Below are 27347 nucleotides of genomic sequence, written 5' to 3'. Positions count from 1 at the left end.
ACTATGCAATATCCGCTCCCTAGTCAGACATGCCACTCAGGTATGAGATCTCATAACATCGGAGAGACCCGACCTATGTTTTCTTACGGAGACATGGCTGAAGCCACATACCATCCCGGCCATTACGCTGGGGGTACCGCTAGGATACAAAATAGTGAGGCTGGACCGCCCAATTAAAACAGGAGGGGGGATAGCTATTGTGTTCAAACAGGAACTGAATGTCACCATTATTGAGGAAGTGTGTACTCCCCAGATGGAACTTCTGATCTTTAGAACTAACCCTAGTTCTAGGGAAAGTAGGAAGGCAGCCTTGGTATACCGCCCCCCAGGCCCGAGTGAGAATTTCTGCATTCAGCTTGTAGAAGCTTTGGCGCCCCACGTGCAGGAGAATTCGGATTTCCTCCTGGTAGGGGATTTCAATGTCCATAGTGAATTAATGAATAGTGCTGAGGCTAAGACCCTATTGACAGACCTGGACACATTGGGGCTCAAAAAGATAAATCAGGGGCCCACTCACCTAGCAGGTCATACACTGGACCTAGTGATGTCCAATTCGAATTCAATAAAATGTATGCCTCCCACTCAAGTGGACTGGACAGACCACTTTATTATTGAATTTCACACAAGTACCAACCACAAACCTCAGGCCAGACAGAGGGTGATGGCAGACACTAGGAGACCCTGGCACAAAATAACATCAGAGGGTTTTAGGGAGAAGTACATTGAACCTAGCTGTGGTGACTATGTGGGCAATGTTACTACTGCGCTGAACAAGCTTGAGGAAGCAGTGACAGCGGCCATAAATGCTGCTGTACCTCTGAGAACATTCAAACCCCAAGCAGCTCCCAAACAAGAAGTCTAGTTCTCGGACGATCTGAGATTGCTCAAATCAGTCACGAGAAAGCTAGAAAAAATATGGAGGACATCACCTAAAGCTGATGACAAGGAGAATCACAGGGTCTCTCTTAAAAGTTATCATAAAGCCATTCGGGCCGCACGAAAACAACATATAGCAGCTCAATTATCAGCAGCAGGGAAAAATCCAAAAGTTTTGTATCAAATTTTACAAACTTTTACGAAACCTGTTGCTTGTGAGACTGCTGAGATAGCATCTCAAGAACTCTGTGACAATATCTCTTTATTCTTCACTAGGAAGATTGAGGGCATATATGAAAAAATAATGGCCTATAAGGGCAACCGCAATAGAACGATCACTGCTGATAACACCACTCTGCTACCCACTGAAGCACATATGAACTGCGTTATAAAGCTCACAGAATTCTCTCCCATATCAACGGAGGAGGTTACTGCCCTAACCACCCAAATAAAGAGCGGCTGCCCCTCAGATATCATCCCGGCACGCATCATGCCATTACTGGCCAATGATTTGGGCGCCGGAATTCGACATGTAGTCAACCTCTCCCTGAGTACAGGGGAAGTTCCTCCGGATTGGAAACGTGCACTGGTGAGACCACTGAGGAAAAACAACACCATCCCCTGGACAGAATTGACAAACTTGAGACCAATCTCACTACTTCCACTACTAGGGAAGCTTACTGAGAAGTTTGTTAATCGGCACCTGTCGAATTATATCGAAAGTGCAGGGGGACTGGATCCCTCCCAGTCAGGGTTTAGGCCAAGGCACAGCACTGAGACCGCCTTGCTGGCCGTCGCTGACAATCTCCATATGTTCCAGGATAGGGTTTTTTCCGTTAACCTGGTGCTTTTAGATCTGTCAGCGGCGTTTGACACTGTGTCACATGACATCATGACCTCCAGACTAGTTGACATCGGGCTGGAAGGCAAGGCGCTGGCCTGGCTAAGGAGTTTTCTCACAAAGCGTACCCAAAGCGCCATCTTGGGCACATATCGGTCTGAGGAGGTGGAGATCTCAAAGGGGGTGCCACAGGGCTCTTGTTTGAGCCCTACGCTATTTAACATCTATGTGGCCCCCCTGGCAAACATCATGAGATCCCATGGGTTCATCCCGGTATCGTACGCGGATGATACTCAACTCCTCTTTCCTTTTAAAACTCTTACGTCTGAAGTGAGAAACTCCTTTGCCTGGGGGATGAAAGAGGTGGCCCACTGGATGGCATCAAACTTCCTGCAGTGCAACGTGGCTAAAACGGAGGTGATGCTCTTTGGGGAAGCTAAACTCCTGTGGACTCCAGACTGGTGGCCTCAAGATCTGGGCCCAGTCCCTGAGCCCAAACAGGTTGTGAAAGGTCTTGGAGCAAAATTAGATCAGGAGCTCTCCCTAAAACAACATGGAAACCAAGTTGTTTGGCTCCTGTTTCCATATTATTGGGCTTCTCCGGAAAGTGTTTCACCTGTTGCCAGACTCCACCAGAAGGACTTTGGTGCAGGCGCTCGTGTTGAGCAGACTAGAATATTGCAATGTATTGCTACTAGCTGCCAACGAGGGGGTTATCTCAAGACTACAGGTTGTGCAAAACACCGCTGCACGCCTTGTTCTTAACGCCCCCGCTCGTACTCCATCAAAACCCCTGTTAGCTAAACTTCACTGGCTCTCAGTAAAACAGAGGGTGATGTTTAAAACATGCTGCATCATTCACAAGTGCCTTACAGGGAAAGGTCCTGATTATTTGACCAAAAAGTTAATTCCATATGTCCCCACCCGATCCCTTAGGTCAGGAGATCGAGAACGGTTATGTGTCCCAAGGGCCAAGAAGGCAAGACAAGGAGGTAGGGCCTTGTCAGTGGCCGGCCCAAAGTTGTGGAATGATCTTCCTATTGAAATTAGACAATGCAGGGAACATCTTCCTTTTAGGAAAAAACTAAAAACTTTTCTTTTCCAGTATCAGGCTGCCCATTAAGGAAGAAGTGTTGCACGATAGGGTTCTCTTCTGCTTGTAGATGATGCCAAAGGCGCGGAGATACTCCTTCGGGAGTCGATTCCCAGCGCGGTATAAACTTGCAAAATAAGTCTAAGAGCAAAGGGCGCAGTAGTGCGAGGGGCTTTAGAAGCTCCCCACAATCATTAATTGCCAAGAAGCTTGACTGGGACTACTCGGCCACTTCGCAGCTATATCGAGAGGGAGTTAGCGGCCCGCATCAATCCAACCCACAGGCAACTGGGAGAGGAGACGACTCTAACTTTGACTTACTGTGCTCAACACTTAAACAAATTCAGGGCGAAGCCAGGGCTGAGAGCCGAAGGGCAAGACATGCCAATAAAAAAATACAGGGCTCCCTTCGAAAGGTGAATAAACTGTATGCAGAGGTGGCTGGGAGAGTATCGGAGGTCGAGGAAAGGACAGGGAAACTTGAAGACGAAGTGGTGAAACTCCAGGAAACTAAGCAGGAACAGGACAAGACATCTTCAGACGTGCTTTGGAAACTTGAAGATTTTGAAAATAGACAAAGGCGCAATAACATAAGACTGCTGGGGGTGGAGGAAGGGAAGGAGGGGGATGACGTCCGGGCATTTGTGATTGACTTACTGAAAGGTGCATTTCCGGAAATGGTCCGATGGGACTGGGAACATGAGGTGCAACGCTCCCATAGGTATCCAATGACACAGAAAGTGGGTAATGCACATGGTAAATTGCGCGCGATTTTGATTTATGTTGGCAATTTTTTGTTGCGAGAGGAAATAATGAGTAAGGCAAAACCACAATCTAAGCGCACATATAAGGATGTCTCCTTTTTTGCCCGGCCTGACTTTTGCCACACTACTGTTGAGAGGAGGTGGTGCATGAGACAATTGATAACCCCTTTCCAGAATATAGGATGCGAGGTCTATCTAATGTTTCCAGCACGACATAAAGTAGGACTTAATGGCCATTTCAGAGTTTTTCACTCTGAAATTTTGGCCCAAGAGTATCTGAGCTTTCTCAGAGAGAATAGGGAGCAGAGTAAAGAGCAGAGTAGACAGTTGGTTGTGGTGAGGGAGGCAACTCGTAAGAGGTAAGAAGTAGTAGTCGCTGTAGCATCAGTTGTAGGATGTAGCAGGATGCTGTATGTATTAGAGATATATTGAATATCTGATGAAAGATATGTTGATAATATGTTGATAATATGTTGAGAATTTATGGAATGTTTCAGTATCTGTTTTAGTATCTGCCTACACAATATGGTTGGTGGTTGGGGATTAAAAAAGGGGGTCATCAGAAACAAAAATTAAAATAGGGGGGGAAATACGAGGTTTATGGTGGGAGAGGGGGAGGCAAGACAACCTAGAGGCCTCGGCAGTCAGATATAGGTCCTTCGGATCTATTTGCCAGTATGGGGGGAGGGTGTTCTGGGGTGGGCTCACTGGGGAGGGGGAGGGGGGTGAGGGGTACAGGGCACAGTTCACTAGAAAAATATAAGGATGGTGCTGGAGATTGTGGGGAACAGGAGAACGGGTGTTGGAGGAGAGGTAGAGCAAATTTGTGTCAAAATAAAGTAAATGTGGAGTGTTTAAAACTAGAAGGGCTCCCAAGTTTTTGTATTGATCTGATAGGTAGGGAAAGTAGTAAAAATTTCTTATGGGTACCAGATTTTTAACATGGAATGTCTGCGGATTGAATGACTACCGGAAGAGACAAAGGGTGTCAGTGGTATTAAGACAAATGAATGTAGACTATACTTGCAAGAAACACATATTATGTCGTCGCAGGTATATCTGTTGGAACAGCTGGGCTTTCATGTATTAGTGCACTCTAGGCAAGGTACTAAAACCAGAGGGGTAGCCATACTGTCAAGGAATAAGAATGTGGTAATTCGAAAGAAACTGGAAGATCAGTGGGTGTTGTCTACGGATCTACAGAAGATGATTCTGATATTCTAGAATTTTTGGATGTGGAACTTGCTGCCTGGGCCCCCGTATAATTATAGCCAGGGATTTTAACATCAATCGGGCAGACGGGTTGGGGGTAGGCTCTTTTGGCAGATATCAAGGCAGGAAAAAAAGGGTCCATAAAGCATTACACAACTTGCTTATGAATAATGTTTTGTCAGATATGTGGGGAAAAACCAAACCGGATCAGAAAGGATTTACTTACTACTCAGCACCACATCAAATGTGCGTAAGGTTGGATTATTTTTTTGAATCAAATGCATTGCTCTCTAGCTTAAAGATAGATAGGCTTCCACGGATATTTAGCGACCACAACCCCCTCATTCTAACATTAAACTCAATAGCAAAAAGCAGAACTGGGAGAGTATGGACCTTTGAAAGAGCGCTCCCACAGGACGACAAATACATACATCATATGTCAAAGTGGGTGAAAGAATTCTTTGAGAATAATAGAGGAAGTGCACCTGTAGGGATGGTCTGGGAAACCTTTAAGGCATGTGCCCGTGGAGAGACGCTGAGCTTTAGTGCATTTAAGCGTAAACAGGAACAGCTTAGAAATAGTGAATTAGCTACGGCAGTCTTGGATGCGGAGGAAGAATTTCATCAGTGCGTAGTAACTGGGGTACCAGTGGAACATGCGATTATTACGTTGATGAAAGCCAAAAGTGATGCAGAAGAAGATATCGCGAATAAAGCAGCTAAGAGCTTCATGATCAAACGGGAGAGATGCCATGAATTCAGTGAAAAAGTAGGACGTGTTTTAGCCATACGCAGCTACAGTAATGGTAAGGGAAATCAGGGATGCAACCGGTGGACTGCACTCCGACCCTAAGGAAATAAGAGAAGTTTTTAGGAATTTCTATGAGGTACTTTATGATGATCAGCAAAGGTTTGGACGTGTCTCGGGATATGTGTTAAACACATCTAAGACGCAGATAATAAAAAAACCTCAGGCGCTCTGTGATGATAATCGAGTTGTCCAAACAGGGCTTTATTTGGGAGTGCATATTACTGCTGATCTTGACACCCTAGTAGAAAAAAACATTGTCCCTATAATCACTAAAGTAAGGAAAGACCTAGATAGATACGATAATCTACATCTTTCAATCGTTGGGTGCACTAATATGGTAAAAATTATGGTTCTGCCAACATTTTTATATATATTTAGAGCAATTCCATTACTCTTCGAGAATAAATGGTTCACGACCTGTGAACATATGATTAACCGATTTATATGGGCGAAAGGGAAAACAAGGAGGGCTCTCAGATTCATGGCACTCCCTCGTGAAAGAGGAGGATGGGCGTTGCCAGACTTAAAGTTATATTACTGGGCAGCAGCATTTCAGTATATGGCGGGACTGCTTGGAGGTGCGGAAGCAGAAGGGCAGGATGAATTTGGTACACTAGCTATTTATGGTCTTGTTATGGGAGCAGAGGCGGAAAATTTATTTTTGAAATTTACAGATGTAAGTTATTTTAAGAGGACAAGATTTAAGACTATTTCTGCAGCATATAGCATCTGGAAAGCATTTGCAAAGAGGTTTGGTATAGGGAAATACAATGTATACACAAGAATGGATGGTAATCCTACTCTTCCTAGCAAGGTCTTTTCCGGTACAATTTTTGGTGAGTGGGGGAGGCAGGGAATTAGGAAATTTGGAGATATTCGGGGTACACAAGGTATTTTGCAATTTTCGGAGTTACAGACAATGTATGGTTTAGGTTCGAGGCAATTCTTTAAATATCTGCAAGTAAAGTTTTTTGATTAGAAAAAAGGGGGGCGCTGTGGGTTTTGAAAAGAACGCAATAATGGAGGTTATACAAACAGGTACAGATTGCACGATTAAGCGGCTCTACTAGAATTGATAAAGTCAAAGAAGGATGATTTGGAAAAATGGGCAGATAAGTGGGCAATTGGTTTAGATATAGACCGAGACCAGTTCTTTTTGTCATTGGAGATGGGGCAAAAATTGTTGTGCTCCGCCCCACTGCAGGCTCAACACTATAAAGTTTTGTATCACTTATATTATACGCCAGCAAAATGTGCCCAGTGGGGAGGCATAACGGGTACCAATTGCTTTAGATGCGGTAGCTCAGAGGCTGATTTAGTGCAGGTCTTCGCACTATCAGCTAGATTCATCAAGCGAAATTGCGCTCGCAAAGGGCCAGATTCTGGGAATCTGGCCCTTTGCGAGTGCAATATTTGCATTTGGGATTCATCATCCCAAATGCAAAACTCGCTATTTAGGAATTCGCATATTTGCGAGGAATAGCATTTAAGGAATCTCTATTTGAGATTCCTTAAATGCTATTCTTGAAACATTTTAAAATTGCAAAATCGCAATTTCTGGCCGCTATTTACAGCGAGGTCAAACCTCGTGGTAAATAGCGGAAACTTAGAAAAATGCATTTAAATGCATTTTTCTAAGTTGCATGTTACACACACACATGTCCTTTGGACATGTGTGTGCGCAACACCAATGTAGATTTCATTTCAGTGGTGCTACAGGGTGTCCTTTGGACACCCCTGCACCCTTGAAATCGCAATTTCAATATGTGAATCGCTAATTGCGATTCGCACATTGAAATGTCTTGCCATTCATTCCTATGGGCCTTTAGGCCCATAGGAATGAATGGGGAGTAATTCCTTATTTGCGATTAGCAATCAGCTAATCGCAAATAAGGAAGCTGTAGGAATCGCAAAATGATTCGCGATTTCTACTTGAATCCCCATTTGCGAGTCTGTAATAGCGATTCCTTATAAATCGCTATTACAGACTCGCAAATCATCACATTGATGAATCTGGCTGTATGTCCCCACCTGGATACAACTAAGAAGGATATAGAGACCTTTGTTAACAATGTACTAGGAATCCAGGTAGTATTAACTCCATCAATAATATTATTAGGTGTGGACGCGGCAGGGCAGATGCCTGGTGGAAGCTTTATATTCTTAGCAATGGCATTCCTGAGATTATCTATAGCCTCAGTATGGCTTGATCCCCTCCTGCCGACGTACCATCACTGGCTAGCTAAATTATTGTCAATTCAGAAGTTAGAATGTGCTATATATGCTAGGAAGGGGAAAAATGCTAGAAAATTGGGCATACAAATTTGGGAACCCATTACCCGTTGGAAAGAAGGTGTTAGTAGTCAATGAAAACTTTCTGTGCACTCATTTTTCTGGTTTGTTTACCTTCTTTTCTTTTTATGCACATGGTTATATATTGGAGCTAGTTGATTCTGTTCTCCTGTTTTAGGATGTCATTTAAGTGAATAATCCAATGTAGATAATTATGGTACCTGAAATTATTGGTTTCATGAGTGTATTTTACATAATTTTGTATTTACTGTGCCCTGTACATGTCATCCATAAAAATGGGGGAAAAAACCTTAATAAAAATATATATATTTTTTTAAAAGAAAGTGATAAACTGAGAAAAACGTAACCTGGAGAATTACTGGAAATTAACATAAATTAAAAACTAACAAAGAACTACATAACCACAGCTGCGTGACCTGGAAGTTGATTATTTCTCAATATAGCCCTTGTTTGTGATTACCTTACAGTGCTCATGTTATCATCCGCACTAGAAGAGATGGGAGCCTTGGGTGCCTAGCGACAGAGGCTCATTTATATACAAAGGGGGTGATGCCTGTTCACAACACACAACACAACTTGTTTACGTAAAATGCTTGTACACATCACAGTGTGAAGTGACTCAGGTAACAGTGCGACCGTTGTATGACATGAGTGGGCGGTCTTAGTTGTTGAGACATGAATGTCTGACGGGTGCATCTATAGCTCTTTCAACTGTTCGAGAGAGGGTGGTAGTCTCAAATATTGGGGGCACATCTACCAACAGAATCCCATAATCTTTACTTTTTGCATCTACAGTGAGTGCAGATTCCACCTAAGACAGTAACCGTTGTCAGGTAGGTGATCTGCTTCCTGGAATCAGCCGGCTTTGCTTTTCCTTACTACGGTCGGCAAAGGTAAATGTGTCTTCCACTAAAATGTCACTAGCTCGCTTTTGGTAACGTGGCTTGAGTAATAAGGCCACGCTCAATGCTAAATCAAAACAGTGGATGTCACAAATTTCAATACAATGTTGGAAAAAAGAGACAAAAAAATTCAAAATTCAAACAAAGTTTAGAGAAACAGGAGTATTTAATAGTTATTCAGGAGTGAAAATTAAAACCAGGTCAGTAGTTTAAGGGTTATTAGCAAAAACAACTGTCCCAAAGGAATTAAAGGACTCATTAGTTGTGTGTTCAAAACCACAAAAAAGGACAATCAGGAAGTCACATACAAAAAAGTAGGGGATCTCGTTAGCCATGTTCGAGGGGCACTGGTAAGTTCAATTTCTGGTGATGATCAACACTGGAATTGGATGTATGACATTACCACGCATGCTTTTACAACGCATTCTTTTACAACGCATGCCATTACAACGCATAATGTTTTGGGTGCTGGATAGTGAATAGTTTAATTTACTATTCCAACTCCAGTCCCCGTGGACACTAGGGAAGGTTATTGGATAGTAAATTAACCTATTCCCTATCCTAGAGCGCCCCCCAGAGCAATGTGTTGTAATAGTTTGCGTTCTAAAAGTTGCGTTGTAAAAGCACTTCGTTGTAAAAGTTGCGTTGTAAAGGTTGTATACCCTGGAATTTGATGCAATGTTTTGGGCTCAATCAGTTCCAGAAGCTGACGAGATGCGCAGAAGTGTCATGAAGTGCAAAATTCCCACAGAGTAGAGTTGGGTCATCAAGTTGAACCTGAATTCACGGCCATCAAAATCTATGAAACTTCAGGCAGTTACAATAGCTGCGAAGTCTTCGGAGCTTCCAAGTTATAGAGATGGTCCAAGGTTGATGATAACAGCCAAAGCATGGAACGCGGTGTGAGACAAGCAGCGTACTGGAGCTCACGCTGGAGGTTCAAACATGAAACTTGTTACCGCCAAGGTGTATCACAGCAGGGTTAAAGGTTGTTCAGCAAATCAAACCCATATCTCACTTATCAAAGTGGAAAGGATACCAATAAAGGCAGATCAAGGTGCAGGAATCTCAGGGTTTGGGCTCTCTGTGCTTACACTGTAGCCGTACAGCGAGGGTGTTCATCGTATAAAAATATATACAAAGGATAAGACCTCAGAACCAGGTAAAAGCAAAGTACATTTCTATGCTTATGTTGTGGTGAAACCAACAAAATTAGGTGAAGAGAAGGGAAAATAAAAAAGCAAATCACGATAACATGGTTAAGAACATGGAGAAATTACCTGATCCTACTACGGTAATGATAAATTGCTGCTACAGGAGGCCCTCAGGAGGCGGGTGATGTAGCAAGTCCAGGAAAATTACTTCAAGGTATTCGTTGCCGCTCCCCAGCGAAACAAACACACCGGACAAGTGCTCTGGTGTTCGCGCAGGACCAACCCATTTGCTCTAATACAGCCCAAGTGCCCGCGTCCACTTTAGCGTTACCACAAAAAGGAAACACTCCGGTTGAGTTGGACACCTCGAGCTTATTCACAAAGGTACCTTACACCTGTGAGTAATCTATACATACAAGGATGCTTGTAGAGTAACTTTGCCAGTTTTAGCTATTCACCATTACGATAAAGTTACTCAAAAGTGTTGACTTGCACATCTGCACACGCTTAAACAGAGGTGGAGTAAAATTTACAAATGTAACTTACTTCGGCCAAAGTGGAGCAATAGAAAGTGCAGCACCACGCATGGCCAACCACTGGTAATGCAAAGCCCTCCCATTGAAAATAAAGGAGAGAGAGACTTAAAAATCGTACCCATTTGAAAATAAAGATAAAATAAAATTATGTATTTTGCCTTTTAAAAATTTACACTCCTTCAAAAGAATGTTATAAAATTACATATATTTAAAAATACTTTCAATGAATTCTATACATTATTTTTTAAGGATGTACCCCTCCGAATAGAGGTGAATGAGGCAAATCAGTAATTTGGAGTACATAATAAGAAAATCAGATGATTTTAGCTCGTTGGGATTTTGAAACAGATGTGAGAAAAACTTTTTTTTACATTTAAAATCAATTCAATCTCTAAGTAAACTGTGAGTTATTATTGTAGCATTTTGTAATTTGTTCTATATTTAAAGTTTATAACATTTACATTTGTATTTAACATAAAAATATTGTTTCCAAGTGTAATAAACAATTTGAATATACTTTATATTTTAACACAGGGAAAACTCCACCCAAGTTGAATATATAGAAGATATATTTGTATTAAGATTTAATTAAAGGTGCCCCACCTAAATTAACATTTATAATATGTATTAATAATTTTTAAATGTATTGTATTGTAATTGCATGTATATAGTGGTTATTACCCCTCACGAGGCATCAAAGCGCTTTTTCGGAGAGTAGCACACTACTACAGAATCCATTAAAGGATTAGTGGTGAATTAGTATAGTGAAAATTGAAATTAATTTGAGTGGTGGACAAGTTAGTCTGTTATTTGGATTGAAAATATGAAAATCTCTGCAACGTGGTGTCACCTGATTGCCTGAAATAACCTGAAATTTGATTTTAGCCATTAATTATAACATATGTAATTATACTTCACTAAAAATTAATGTTATATTAGTGTTGTAATTCAACAAATGTTATTAAAACATTGTAAAAAAAAAATATTTTTCTTTTTAGATATTTTTTGCCTTGAATGACATTTGTTTAGATTTTTAATTAGTATAAAATATTTAATTTAATGTCGTTTTAATTTATGTCTATACCTCCATTATTATTAATGGGAGTGTGTTGCAGTTCCAGTGGATGACCATGTGCGATGTTGGACTCTGAGCGCGGGTACATTTACAACTGTTTTAGGTACATCATGGCTGTTGTGACTTTAGAGGTGTGGTTTGTAAATAGCAATGGGTTTACTCCTTTGTGGGTGAGTGCTTGTCCGTCCCTACACCCCTCCTTACTCCTCCCATAGCCCCTCCCCTTTATTCATAAATATTTCCCATTTTACACCCACTCCCTCTCTGTCCCTCTTGCATTTACTACCAAAAAGTATATAAACATGTGCAGAAACTCTGCAGTCGAGGCAGGCAACTCCACAAAGAAAGAGATAGGAGAGGCAGAACGACAGCACATAATTTGTGAATCACATTTTCTTGTATTTTAGTTGTCCTATAGTAGTTTATGAATATACCTGATTATCTGTGAGACTCTCTTGGGTGTATCTGATGAGATTGTAAAGCATGTGAAACTGTCCTCAGTCGACGAGAAGCAGGTCCATTTGTAGCAAAAAGGACATAGAAAGAGGCCGCTGAAGTGGATCTTTGTAATACAAGGGCGTGTCCCCTAGGAACAGAAGTCATTAGGACTATTTACGTTGGAGCCAAGAATGGTTTGCATATGGCTGGCATTGTCTGTAGTTGCACAAAGACTAGAGAATGATGTGGTGGGATGGTGCTGAGATCAACTACCAGTCATTCCATCACTTTTAGTTTTTCTCAATGATCAGCCGTAAGTGGCACAGACATGAACAGACGTTGGTTCCATAGAGATCTACGACAAAGGGACTCCTGCTGCAGCTCCCTGGTGAGGCTCATTAAGCTGGAAACAGTTGAGGTTACATGCATTCCCGACCCTTGGGGCGTGGCCTCAAAGTTCAGTATCAAATGGACTTTGTGGGTCAGAGCCACAGCTTATAAACACTCAGGGAACGAAACACACTGAATGGAATGAGACCACAAATAGTTACAAAAGAATGAGGTTAATTCAAGCATTTCCATCCCTCGCTGTGTGCTTTTCTCAGTAGACGGTTTGTTGGACAATCAATGGATTGATGTTTTTGTGGGTGCTTCATGTAAAGGTTTTGCGATGCTGAAGGCTCCTCCTCAGGGTTCACAGTGAGCACCTTTTATTCTCCCACATTGGTTCGCTTATGTAGAAAGGTTACATTTACAACTGAAGTTTTTGTCACATTGAGAGCACGGGTAATTTTCTTTCTCATTGTGCGTTCTCTCTTGTTGAATGAAATTGAATCTCCAGCAGACCCTTCCCTGGCATTTAGAACAATGACAAGGTTTTTTTCAGGTAAGTTCTCGCAGGTTGAGTGAGACCAGATTTCCAACATTTTCAGCATTCAGAGAGCTAATCAGGTTTTTTCCCTGTGTGAGTTCGCTCATGGTGAGTGAAAGTTATTTTATGACTGAAGCTTTTCTGGCATTCAGAACACTGATATGGTTTATGCCCCGTGTGGGTTCTCTCATGTACAGTAAGGGTGGATTTCTGCCTGAAGCTTTTACTGCATTCGGAGCACTGATACGGTTTCAGCCCAGTATGGATTCTCTGATGTACAGTTAAACTAGATTTGTTATAGAAACTGTTTTGGCATTCAGAGCACTGATACAGTTTATACCCAGTGTGGGCTCTTTCATGTACAGTAAGGCTGGATTTCTGACTGAACCTTTTCCGGCATTCAGAGCATTGATAAGGTTTTTGGCCAGTGTGGGTTCTTTCATGTAATTTGAGATTGGATTTGCTACTGAAGCTTTTACAGCATTCAGAGCACTGATAAGGTTTTTGTCCAGTGTGAGTTCGCTGATGTTGAATCAGACTGCCACTAAAACTAAAGCTTTTTTGGCACGTGGAGCACTGATATGGTTTTTGTCCAGTGTGGTTTCTTTCATGTAAAGTGAGATAGGATTTGCGAGTGAAACTTTTGCAGCATTCAGAGCACTGATAAGGTTTTTGTCCAGTATGAGTTCTTTCATGCAATTTGAGATTGGATTTGCTACTGAAGCTTTTAGAGCATTCAGAGCACTGATACGGTTTTTGTCCAGTGTGAGTTCTCTCATGTACAGTAAGGTTGATTTTCTGACTGAAGCTTTTCCAGCAACAGAGCATTGATAAGGTTTTTGTCCAATGTGGGTTCTTTCATGTAAAGTGAGAATGGATTTGGTGCTGAAGCTTTTACAGCATTCAGAGCACTGATACAGTTTATGCCCAGTGTGGGTTCTTTCATGTACCGTAAGGTTGGATTTGCGAGTGAAGCCTTTCTGGCATTCAGGACACAGATAGGGTTTTCGTCCAGAGCTAGTTTTCTTATGTTTAGTGAGGTGGGATTGAGAACTAAAGCTGTTCTCACATTCATTGCTCTTATTCGAGTTGTTTGTTTCTCTAAGTTGGGTTTGTTCCTGGATACATGCCATCTTAAGACTGAATATGATTTCTGATCATGTACTTGTTTGTTTCAACTCAGCATGACCTTCTAAAATACATTTCAGATGCTCTTCTTAACATATGTATTTAACTAATTATAGTTTTTTCCTAGAGATCATCTTCTTACCTTTAAAGGCACCGATCTAACTTGTCTTTATAAACTTTCACTGAGGAGCCCCTTGTATTTACTAAGATGCTCCTCATGGATTAATTTTCTCCAAATTATGCCCGGGTGAATTCTCTCAAGCTTAATTAGTCTCATTCAGTGATTCTAGTTTATCACATTTGATTTAGGAGTTTTAAAGGCACTGATAAGGTCTTTGGGCTTTAGAGTTTGCCTGTTAAGTATGTTTGTTCATACAAGTAATGGCAGGTAATTAGGCCATGCCAGGGTGGTTTATGAATTATCAATAGTGTAACACTGGCCCCTTTTATACTTTCTGTGCCAATGTATGCTTTTTTTGCTCACTGGCTAAGACAAGTACATGATCCACTTTGGAAGTTACAGGACACTTTGAAACTACTCGGATCAACCCAGGAAACAGAGTTGGTGGGGGAAAATCTTCCTATATTGGAAATGATAATCTGGCATCTTTGCCGAAACGACATCTAAGAAAGAGCATTTACAATTTGTTTCTTTTAAACAATCTTTTCTCTCCTCTGAATCACAGGAGACGGAGTCAAAAGCTTGCACTTGTAAATCGTGGATATTAGTCTTGTTGACGGTTCTGTCACATCACAACACGTCTACGGATGCTGATCTGTTGGGGAGGGTTTAGGTCTCCAAAGCATTTCTCATAAACCATCAAACAGAATTTACAACACTGAGTTTTCTCAAGTGCACTGTGTGGGTATCAGTTGTGGCTAATGTTCTCCTTAATCTCAGTTACTGACACTTGGTAAACATTTATGATCATTTTCCTTTAGGGGTTTGACAACTTTCACATTCACCAGTTTCTTCCGCTCCAACATCCTCACTATTCCTGGCACATAGAATGTGTTTCTTCTATAGAGCTCGAGAATGTTTTAACTTTCCTTGAAATACTCCTTTTTGTTGTGTTTCACTGATATTGAAACCTTCTTTTTTCTGTTCATGCTTCTGTCACCTGTAGAAATGGAGTCAAAAATTGTAATCGAACACACAGACAAAATATTTGTGACTTTATACTTTGCACAAAGAAAGCATTAACAAAAACAAGATAGGAAATCAGTTTGAGTTGCATTTCTGATAGTGGTGAAACAGTGTAGATCGGGAGCTTGGGATCATTGGAAATTAAGGATGTGAGAGGAAAAGAAGTAAATATTTAAGAAAGAAACACAGATTCTCAGAAGCAGCCACACTATCAAATTGCAATTTTGGTGGCAACGGCTGGGGTCATAGTGAGATATTTGTAATTCTTGTAATAAATTACTAGATGTTATTTACTTCCCTGCCCACCTAGACTGTTAATCTATTCCTTTTTCCAGTGATCTAGGAAGGGACATTTTATTGAACAGCACAACAGTAAAGGAAACCAAAAAGGGTCAAGAAAAGAAAAACACAAAACAGAGGAAAGAGAAAAAAGGCTATCTTCCACTTTCACCACAGGGGTCGGGCGTAGGAAACTCTGCAGTAGGCCTGGGTGGCAGATTCCGCTCGTGGAATTTGGGTAATTTTGCGTTCTGCGGAGAACACAGAATTGCCAAAAAATCTGCGATCCGCGGTTTCACTGAATTCTTTGCTTGTTCGCGCTTTCAAAATGCATGTTTGCAAGATATTTCTCCCGAGCATGCAAACAGCATTCGCGAACAGGAAAAAAGCAACGCGAACGGGCGGAACAAGCAATTCCGCGTGCTTGCTGACCTTTTGCGTGCTCACAGAGATTTGTTTACCGTTTTGCGAAGCTTTGCGTAGCGCAACTACTCAAATTCCGCCCACCCCTACTCTTCAGCAGATGCTTGTGAACCCATATGTTACTTCTAAATACAGTGCCCCCAGGGTCAGCACCAGGTGCAGTTCCACCGGTCGAACCACCTTAAAGCAAGCCCTGTGTGCATGTGTGTCCACACACATGCACTGTGTCTTTTGCTTGTAGTAGACAGGACAAAAAAGGGCAGGATGGGAGGACGCAAAGAGATGGAAGTCAAATACAGAGAGAAAATATGCAGAAAGAAGACAGAGGGAGGATGGTATCATGTGGTCTTGAAGAGGAGACAAATATGCCAATTGTTAAGGAACTGCTGGGCAAAACTGACCTAAAAAGAATTGGACCTGTACTACACTCCCAACATTTCCAGGAGGAATGTGGCACCATCAGGTGATTATCAGAACTTTGAAAACAACAAGAATAGTGCACAGAGGGAGTCAAATGTTGAAGCTGAAAAGACAAAAATACAGAGATCAAGACAGGGAATAGAGAAAGAAGAAACAGGGGAAAAGGAAACTTAGAGTAATAGGAATCATTACCTGACAGTTATATTATATTTTGTTCTTCAGAGGGTGGCAGCCATGCTGCACTGCCTGGTCATGCCAGAATATCTTGAAAGGAAGTAAAGAAATGGTTTTGCATCAGACGACTATCACACTTCACCACATTTTACAAATAACCGTCCTGAACTTACAAAACAAAAGAATCTCTTGTTCTCTGGATGCCATTGTGAAGCAACTCTGGTTATGAATGCATATTTTTTTTTTGGGTTCAAGAACCATGATCCTTTGCTGGAAAAGGTCTCTGTGAATATAGAGTGCACCCACAGTGTCGGAGAACAAACCCTAACAATCCAGTACACGTCTTCATAACCCCCGTCTTTCCATTTACAGACCATGAAACTTGCAGATCAAAACAATCTGGTTTGCAAAGGTACTTTAAAGTCCTTGTACATAATTCTTCCCACCGTTCATAATTCAGTCAACCACACTCTTAGATTTATACAAACCATGGTCTCGGAGCAACAGTAATTCAAGCTCAAACTGATGCAGAGTTTGAATGCTGAGCAATGGAAGCAACAAAGCATCAATGTGTTGGTGCTTTTTATTGATAAAATATCTGAAGGGATGATGCGGAGGGTCAGTATAAATAAATCCTTCACGAGACAAAGCTTGGAACATTGAATGTTTAGACCTCCATAGAAGACAACGGAGCAGCAGCAGCCTATACAACCTGATATAGGTGAGCTGCTCTCAATGTCCTAACACACAGCCTCTGCCTCTCTGAAATATATGGATTGGACAGCAGAAGGCAGAAGATAGAGCCTGCAGCAGGGCACAGGAGCCTCCCCCCTTCCTCCTCCCGCAGCTCGCAGTGCCCTGGCATCTAAGAAGGAAAAGGGGGGGTTCTGCTCATCTCCTGCATCTCGCCGGCTCACCTGAATGATGAAAAGAGGTTTGTCGAGCCCAAGGAGAGCCAGGGGCTAACCTCAGCCTCCTTTCACAGCTATTGCTGTGACTGTTCAACAATTAACCGCTGTGGTCCTGCATGCGGCTGTTAACTGTTTAACATTCACAGCAACAACTGTGAAACAAAGGTTTCAGAGTACCGGAGGTGTTTCAACCCCCTCAGTCTCTGGGACACCTTTGTTTTATTAATTAACACATTCTGCCCTCATGGGGCAAACAGTGGAATGACCTTATAGTCAGCCGTAGCAGGCAATCCTGCCTTTAGGACCGTTCCCTTGGTAAAGGCACTTGCATTTAGCTTTGGAGTTACAGCAAGCAGTAAGGTCAAATTAAAGATTTAAAATAATGGTTACTTAGTCAGAGAAATAATCCTCATAATATTTGCAGAGGATCACATACAGTTAACCTTTAAATCATATCAAAAGCCAGACTCAGATATAACTCTAGATGTAAAGTCAATAGACAGACCACCACAACAAATGTGTGCTAAGAAAAACAAAAACCTTTTTCTATAATATCAAATAGCAAACTGACATAGAATCTGCTTAGTTCAAAATCAAGAAAAAGTTCTTACGTACAAAATCAGTAAGAGGAGTGACATGTAGTCTGCATTTTGGAAAAGGGTAAAATAAAACAATTGCAACAAATATCCCAACACAGTACATTTTATAAGTTTTTAGACAGAGAGAACACATTATTGACATTGTTCACGATGAGGTAAAAATGACAACAACCAATGAATGTTCATCAAAACATAGCACAACAAAATTAAATTTTATAAAAACACACCTACAAAATGAATAATTATTTCTGACTTCACCTAAAAGCGAGAGATTGGCATTGAACCTTGCATGTTCTACCATACAATACAGCAACATGGGACAACAATAGTATTAATTCTTCTCAGGTCCATTACTATCCTCCTTTTTCTACCTGTTTATTTAATTCCCGTGATAGTAGAGTTACATGGGCTCCATATCTCTTCTTTTAGAATGCCTTGCTTAAAAATGTTATCAATGACAGGTATATGCCCTCCTTTGCTTCACGTGTTAGGTTGTACTGAGGAGTGTGTGGACACACTGCATTAGGTTTTACCGTGATTTAAGCTGGCTCTGCACTTTCAATCAATTCACATTTCTTTCCTGTAAAATTCCAAGCCTCTTGATTTACTCTGCAATTTAAATCTGGATTTAAATACTCTTATGTAAAGCCTGGAAACAAATTAACTCTCAAGTTGCCGAATGTAATATAGAGTCTTCACGTTGTGTTTGAATACCAACACCATCCGATGTACAGTAATTTACACAAGTCATTTCACAGTGATTCCTCAACATTATAACTGGATCTTAATCACAGTTTAAGTTTCTGGCCATTCATCATTGACACAATATGTACGGGAACATTTGCTGACACCATATTAGTTATTTATTAGAAATGCCTACAACTTGGACTCCTTTCCCAAGAGGGGTGGGTTGGGAGCTCCCGTCAGTCTGACTGTGGAACGGGAGGGAGGCACATTTATTGATTAAAAGAGATGCTGGATTCCCATTTACTTATTCTACAAAAGGGCCACTCTGGGTGACCTCTAGGACTGCACCAAGCATGCAACCCTTCTCCCTTCTCAGGCGCAGTCATTGTGTCTGATCAGTCCAGTAGAAAGTCCTAGTGTAGGTGGAAGTTGTGGAAAATCAGTTAATCACTGAAGAATTTTGTAGAAATCCTGAATTTGTTAAGAATTTGGCGTTCTACGCTGTATTGGGCTGTGGGGCCATCGGGTCTGAAGGCGTGTTACGATTTAACTGCCTTTGATTGTGAATGCGCGTCACAGAGGCCTGTTGGGCTGGGACCATTGACTGGGACATCCCATTCTGTTCCCTCAGATTCATGTTTCCGTTTCCCAGTTCGATGCAAGCATGGCAAGGGGCGCATCTTATTCTGCATATTATTAATATTTTAGGTATTTATATTGTCATGTCATGGTTAGTAAAACCAATACTTTAAGAAAAAATATTTCTGAATGCAACGCTAAAAGACAGGCAGACTCTAAACCACAGGCGCCCTCTTCTGTCCGGTCTCTGACTTTGCTATATTGTGTAAATCTGCTCTAACTCGCGATGGTTGGTACTCGCTCACTATGCTTGCAGAAACTGTGTGTGCTAATTGTGATATCGATTAAAGATGGTACATTTCTGAAAGTTCATTAAGTCCATCTACTGCTGTGTTGAATTTGATAATTAGTGTTACTTCTCTTTTGGTCAGCGAGGATAACGCTTTAGAGAACAGAAGATACCATCCTTTGCTGAGTACCCATGTTATACAACAGTAAAGTGACCGGAAAGGCTGGACTGCGCTTGTATAATCGTGACAGACATCTTGAGTTCACAATCCAAGTTCCCAGAGAAATTATGAGATCAACACTATTATTCCTCTTTTAAGAGCATTTTAACTTGAATAAGACAGGATTGTCATCTGTTAAGCTCTATGTAAAAAAAAGTGCTGGGATTCTATCTCGCATGTTCACTTCATTTTGATTCCAACCATGAACTAGATTGCGATAGTTTCACTTATCACTTAGCGTAGTAATAGTGCTATGTAATACATCGGGGCAAATGATTGCACGAATGATTCCCCTCCCCCTTTTTTATTGGACTTCGCGAGAACTAACTATGGGCAAACAATGTATACGGGGGCACAAAAGTATCTATGGGTCTCAGAAAAGGTATTGTACTATTCATGATACAAATCGAACCAAAAAACTAAAATTAAACCAGGAGAAGAAACAAAGGAAAGGTGGAATGGTCTAATCCTAACCTGACCTGCACATTTAAGGATACCCATCAGTCACCACTCGATACCGCCCTTCATCATTTGGGGCTCCTTGTAGACCTTATCACTGCGGGATATTAGTGACGTATGAGGATAAGTTGGAACATCCTTCATCTCCAGATTAGACCATTCCACCTTTCCTTTGTTTCTTCTCCTGGCTTCATTTTTGTTTTTTGGTTCGATTTGCATCATGAATGGTACAATACCTTTTCTGAGACCCATAGATATTTTTGGAATGTGTCTATGCTTGGTCTTCAAAACTCCCTAGGGCCCTTATCCACCTTTGTGTTGTTGGTATTTATGGCACAGCTTTTTCGCAAACAAGTATTGACTAGAAATTCCCAGAATTCAATGGATATTCCTCATGTTCAAGTACCGCGAGGATACGTCCTTCCGCACCCGCGAAAAAATAACAAACAAGACGAGCAGATCTCGGCCGCGACAACAGAGGTGAACGCCAATATCTAGAAATTATGATAACGCTGGCTGCGGTATTTAAGCATTTTAATCATGTACCTGTAACGCCAAGTAGAGCCCACAACATTTGACAACAGGTTAGACAGCAAAACAATAGTTGCGCTTTAAGTATTTACAAGCCCCAGAGGTAAATAGTTCTGCCGTTCGCTTGCCTATAATACGGCGTCCCCTATAATTCATTAAGAGTTTTTTATCAGTAGCAAGAAGAAAAAGATATATTCCCCCATCCAGGACCTTGCAACGCTAAGCAGAGCCCAAAACAATATGCGGAGCTTTAAACACTCACTAGCTCCGGAAAAAAATAGCTTTGCCGACTGCGTAGACATAACACAGCGTTTTCCGCTAATACATGAGGCATTTGCTTGAGCAGTATGTGTTTAATATTCCCACACTCGACATTTTTGGACAATTAGTAAGTTTGAGTTTAAGGACAAAATATCAAGACCAAAAGAAGCACATTCTGCCATATTATGCTCAGCCCGGTTACTGGAAAGCAAGAGAGTTTGTTGTTCTAGAAATAATACCAGCTTTTAAACAGACAATTCTTTCAGCACGTGTGAGCAAAATTCATTGCCGCATAATACATTTGGTCCCTTTTTCATTTTCAGAAACCCGGCTTACTCTACATAGAGAGAATTCCGCACAGAAGAGCATTAGAGCTATACGAAGATGCAACCTTAAATGTTCTTAGTTACTGCTACCGTTTTTGATATCTTGGTTACTGATAGAACCAATCCTCACTTTTCAGAACATCAGCAGACTGACAACAACAACATTGGAGAGACTACCCAGATTCAGGCGCTCCGCGCCTGGGAGATTTGCAGTAAATAACTTTGGTTTTTCAGACCAGTAATGTATGCCATGACATATTTAAGACGGAGACTGTGACAAGTGTATTTAATTTAATTTTTGTTTATAGATAAGACATGAGAAAAAAAACATGAGAATCTGCCGAATGGTTGAAAAGGTAAGAAGTCTCAAGCTGTAGTCCTAGATAGATATTGGAGTATTAAGCCACAAAACAGCATAGTACGAAACTGTCTATCATGTTTTTCAGGGACACATGGTCCTGAGGAGAATCCCTTGAATAAAGGGATTCGAAATGAATCAACCACATTTTTTAGGCCAATCAGGTCAAATCATCATTTCAAGAATTGTATGGTTTTGTTGAATCACGGATGGCCTATTTTGAAATTTGAAATGTATTTGTCTTTGTTTGTATTTTTGGAAAAAGGTTTTGTTATATTTGCACAGAAAAAGATTTGTTGTTGGTACCCCAGGGTGGTTTTAGAGTGAATGAAAGAAGGATGTATGTATGATGTGGTAATGAGTCCAAACACAAGAATGAATGTTGATGTAAGATTGTTGAAAAAGGAACACTAATTAGGTTCCAAAAAGGGTGACATTTTCTGTGGGGAATTTTGTATAGTTTGTATTGAGTATGGTAATTTTGTAATGCGTTGTATTTTGAATAAAGAAACAAAAATTGATAATTGAAAAAATAAATAGATTAATTCAAACTGAAAGAGTGGTTAAGAGGGGCTGGTTTTATTCTTTTTCCTCGTTCTGAAGTAGAAAAACAAGTGGCAGTATTGGCGGTTGTAGTTGTTTATTGTTATCCGAACTACAGCCCTTTAAATGTACCTTGTTTCAAAAGGAATAAAGAGTGGGCTCCATGCAAGCTACAGGTTAAAAGAGCTCACCTGCATCAACTCCACCAAGAGTCCCCTGCCTGGAGTGAATCCAGTGGACTTTTAAGGGTGTTGGCCAGGTGCATTGTGGGAATTGTGGTCCTAATCTTTCAAGGGCCATTTTTGAGATTCCAGACCCTTGGGTTGTGTTTTTGACACTTTGGACCATCAAGAGGAACTTTGGGAAGAAGTTCCAGATGTTTAGGAACGTTTGGTGAATTTTTGTGAAAAAGCTCCATAGGGAGACCGGACTCTCACAGAAAGGCAATCCGGCGAACCCTCACTGAAGCCAGCCTGCTGGAGGAGGTTGCACGGCGTCTGGTGAGAAATCCTCCAGGAAAGGTTCCAAGTGTGAAGGTAAAATATTGACGGGCCTCCCACTTAGTGTATCCAACCAGAGATCGATCTCGCCGGCCTCAAACTTTGACCTTGTCCCAGTCAGAGGCGACCAAATATCCAGAAGTGACTCTATTGGTTCCTAAGCACTAAAAGGTGTTTAATCTTTAAAAAATCATATCTCTGGTTCCCTAAATTGGATTTTTTTGTTTTGATGTTATTTAAAAGAAAACATATTTCATATTTTCATAAATTGGTGTTGGGTTTTTATTGTGGGATCTGTCTTAACTATTTACTGAATTGGTGTTTTTAAATGCTTTACATACCTGTCTCTGAGCATGGGAATACTTGTATGAGACCTATTCTGAGCCCTATATTGTGTCTGTGGTATTATTGTCAGTGGTAGATATATATTGACCACAACTAATAATCCACTTTCCAACAATGGGCCTCACCTCTCCTGCCTGCCCTGGACAGACCCCCTCTTCTCTGCACTCCCCTCCAAGTTGACCAATCTCACCTCCTCTGCACCCCTGCACAGGCCTCACCACCTCCGCAACCCTACTGGACAGGCATCATGTCCTCTGCATCCCACCTAGACACGCCCCACCTCCTCTAAACTCGCACAAGCACAGGACAGGCCTCCCATCTTCTTCTTCTCCTGAACAATGCTTACCTCCTCTGCACCTCATTGGAACAGCGCAACAGCACAGGCCTCACCTCCTCTGCACCCCTGGACAGGCCTCACCTCCTGTGCACCCTTGGACAGGCCTCACCTCCTTTGCACCCTTGGACAGGCCTCACCTCCTCTGCCCCCCTGGACAGGTCTCTCGCCCTCTGCACCCCTGAACAAGCCTCACCCCTTCTGCACCCCTGGACAGGCCTCTCCTCCTGTGCACCCCTGGACAGGCCTCTCCTCCTGTGCACCCCTGGACAGGCCTCTCCTCCTGTGCACCCCTGGACAGGCCTCACCTCCTCTACACCCCTGGACAGGCCTCACCTCCTCTGCCCCCCTGGGCAGGCCTCACCTCCTCTGCCCCCCTGGACAGGTCTCTCGCCCTCTGCACCCCTGGACAAGCCTCACCTCTTCTGCACCCCTGGACAGGCCTCTCCTCCTGTGCACCCCTGGACAGGCCTCTCCTCCTCTGCATCCCTGGACAGGCCTCTCCTCCTCTGCACCCCTGGACAGGCCTCTCCTCCTATGCACCCCTGGACAGGCCTCTCCTCCTATGCACCCCTGGACAGGCCTCTGCTCCTCTGCACCCCTGGACAGGCCTCTTGGTGAAGGATTCTCATTAAGGACAGAGGAGCCCAGAGTTCATTCCACCCCTTACTGCGCCTCTGACTCCGCCCTGAGCCTCAAGGCGCTATGCACAGGCCCCGAAGAGAGACACTGCTACCCTGGGCAGGCCTCTGCTCTTCTGCACCCCTGGACAGGCCTCACCTCCTCTGCACCCCTGGACAGGCCTCTGCTCCTCTGACCCCTGGACCGGCCTCTCCTTCTCTGCCCCCCTGGACATGCGTCTCCTCCTCTGCACCCCTGGAGAGGCCTCACCTCCTCTGCATCCACGGACAGGCCTCTCCTCCTCTGCATCCCTGGACAGGCCTCTCGTCCTCTGCACCCCTGGACTGGCCTCACCTTCTCTGGACAGGCCTCACCTCCTCTGCACCCCTGGACAGGCCTCGCCTCCTCTGCACCCCTTTGGACAGGCCTCACCTGGCCTCTCTTCCTCTGCACCCCTGGACAGGCCTCACCTCCTCTGCAGCCCCTGGACAGGCCTCACCTCCTCTGCAGCCCCTGGACAGGCCTCTGCTCCTCTGACCCCTGGACAGGCCTCTCCTCCTCTGCACCCCTGGACAGGCCTCACCTCCTCTGCACCCCTCTGGACGTGCCTCACCTGGCCTCTCCATCTCTGCAACCCTGGACAGGCCTCTCCTCCTCTGCCCCCCTGGACAGACGTCTCCTCCTCTGCACCTCTGGACAGGCCTCGCCTCCTCTGTACAGGCCTCTCCTCCTCTGACCCTCCTCTTGACAGGCCTCTCCTCCTCTGGAAAGGCCTCTCCTCCTCTGACGCTCGTCTGGACAGACCTCTCCTCCTCTGCACCCCTGGACAGGACTCACCTCCTCTGCAGCCCCTGGACAGGCCTCTCCTCCTCTGCACCCCTGGACAGGCTTCTCCTCCTCTTCACCCCTGGACAGGCCTCTCCTCCTCTGGACAGGCTTCTCCTCCTCTGCACCCCTGGACAGGCCTCACCTCCGCTGCACCCCTGGACAGGCCTCACCTCCTCTGCACCCCTGGACAGGCCTCACCTCCTCTGCCCCTCCTCTGGACAGGCCTCTCCTCCTTTGCCCCTCCTCTGGACAGGCATCTCCTCCTCTGCCCCTCTTCTGGACAGGCCTCTGCTCCTCTGCCCCTCTTCTGGACAGGCCTCTCCTCCTCCTCTGGACAGGCCTCTCCACCTCTGCCCCTCCCCTGGACAGGCCTTTCCTCCTCTGCCCCTCCTCTGGACAGGCCTCTCGGTGAAGGATTCTCATTAAGGATAGAGGAGCCCAGAGTTCATTCCACCCCATACAGCGCCTCTGACTCCGCCCTGAGCCTCGGGGCGCTATGCACAGGCCCCGAAGAGTGACACTGCTCCCCTGGACCTGCCCAGAGGCCCCCCCCCCCCCCCCCCGGGGGCAGGACTGTGGCTCGGACCGAGGCGCTTTAATACCACACACCAGACACGAGGCGCTACACACGAGGCTCGTGTTCATCAATGAGGGAAATGTCCTGATCCATTTCTACCCCTTTTAATGTATGGAATACGTCACTTGAGAAGGTGATTCCGCCATTGCTGCCGAGTCACACTATGCAGCTACACGTCATCATGTGGCGTTTCAAGGCCCCGTCCGAACTTTCACAAACGTAAAGACAATATGCTGCCCGGATATTCATAATCAGGACAACAATCAGGCTGTAGAATTATCGCAAACAATTCACCATCTCTGCTTCACACGAGTTTTCCCTCTCAATCGCCTGGTTTAAGCTAATTAAAAATATTAAGCTCTGGAACAATTGTTCCAAAGAGACCCTAATATTAAAACTCTGCAGTGAACGCCTTTGTGGATAAACACGGTAATGGGCGTGTAATTCTGCCCTGTCCCGGGCCTGGCGCCAAACGCTGGCGTCTGCGGGCAGGGCAGGAAAGGGAAAGGCAGGACTGACAGGGCAGGAAAGGGCTGGCAGAGCAGGCCGTGGCAGGACTGACAGGGCAGGAAAGGGCTGGCAGGGCAGGAAAGGGAAGGGCAGGACTGACAGGGCAGGAAAGGGCTGGCAGGGCAGGAAAGGGAAAGGCAGGATTGAAAGGGCAGGAAAGGGCTGGCAGAGCAGGCCGTGGCATGACTGTCAGGGCATTGCCGGGAGTGCTGGGCAGGTCAGGGCAGGGCAGTGCTGGGCAGGGCAGGAAAGGGAAAGGCAGGATTGACAGGGCAGGAAAGGGCTGGCAGAGCAGGAAAGGGAAAGGCAGGATTTACAGGGCAGGAAAGGGCTGGAAGGGCAGGAAAGGGCTGGCAGAGCAGGCTGTGGCAGGACTGACAGGGCAGGAAAGGGCTGGCAGGGCAGGAAATGGAAAGGCAGGATTGATAGGGCAGGAAAGGGCTGGCAGAGCAGGCCGTGGCATGACTGTCAGGGCATTGCCGGGAGTGCTGGGCAGGTCAGGGCAGGGCAGTGCTGGGCAGAGCAGGAAAGGGAAAGGCAGGATTGACAGGGCAGGAAAGGGCTGGCAGAGCAAAAAAGGGAAAGGCAGGATTTACAGGGCAGGAAAGGGCTGGAAGGGCAGGAAAGGGCTGGCAGAGCAGGCTGTGGCAGGACTGACAGGGCAGGAAAGGGCTGGCAGGGCAGGAAATGGAAAGGCAGGATTGATAGGGCAGGAAAGGGCTGGCAGAGCAGGCTGTGGCAGGACTGACAGGGCAGGAAAGGGCTGGCAGGGCAGGAAATGGAAAGGCAGGATTGATAGGGCAGGAAAGGGCTGGCAGAGCAGGCCGTGGCAGGACTGTCAGGGCATTGCCGGCAGTGCTGGGTAGGGCAGGTCAGGGCAGGGCAGTGCTGGGCAGGGCAGGGATGGCAAAAACGGGCAGGGCAGGACTGGCAGGGCAGGAGAGGGCTGGCAGGGTAGAGCTGGGCAGGGCAGGGCTGGCAGGGCAGGAGAGGGCTGGCAGGGCAGGGCTGGCAGGGCAGGAGAGGGCTGGCAGGGCTGGGCAGGGCAGGACTGACAGGGCAGAGCTGGGCAGGGCTGGCAGGACCAGGAAGGCAGGTAAGGGCAGGGATAGCAAGACCGGGCAGGGCAGGGCTGGCCCGACATAAAAAGGCCTGGCAGGGCAGGACTGACAGGGCAGAGCTGGGCAGGGCTGGGCTGGAAGGACCAGGCAGGGCTGGCAGGACAGGGCTGGCAGAACAGGGCAGGACAGGGCTGGCAGGATAGGACTGACAGGGCAGGGCTGGCAGGAGAGAGCTGGCAGGACCAGGACTGACAGGGCAGAGGTGGGTAGGACAGGACTGACACAGCAGTGTTGGGCAGGGCAGGGCTGGCAGGGCAGTCAGGGAACCCTGGGAATGAGCAGGTCAGAGCG

The sequence above is a fragment of the Lissotriton vulgaris genome, chromosome 1_1, assembly GCF_964263255.1.
Source record: "Lissotriton vulgaris chromosome 1_1, aLisVul1.2, whole genome shotgun sequence".
Lineage (NCBI taxonomy): Eukaryota > Metazoa > Chordata > Amphibia > Caudata > Salamandridae > Lissotriton > Lissotriton vulgaris.
The sequence above is the reverse complement of the archived record's forward strand: the minus strand, read 5'-3'. Positions refer to the sequence as shown.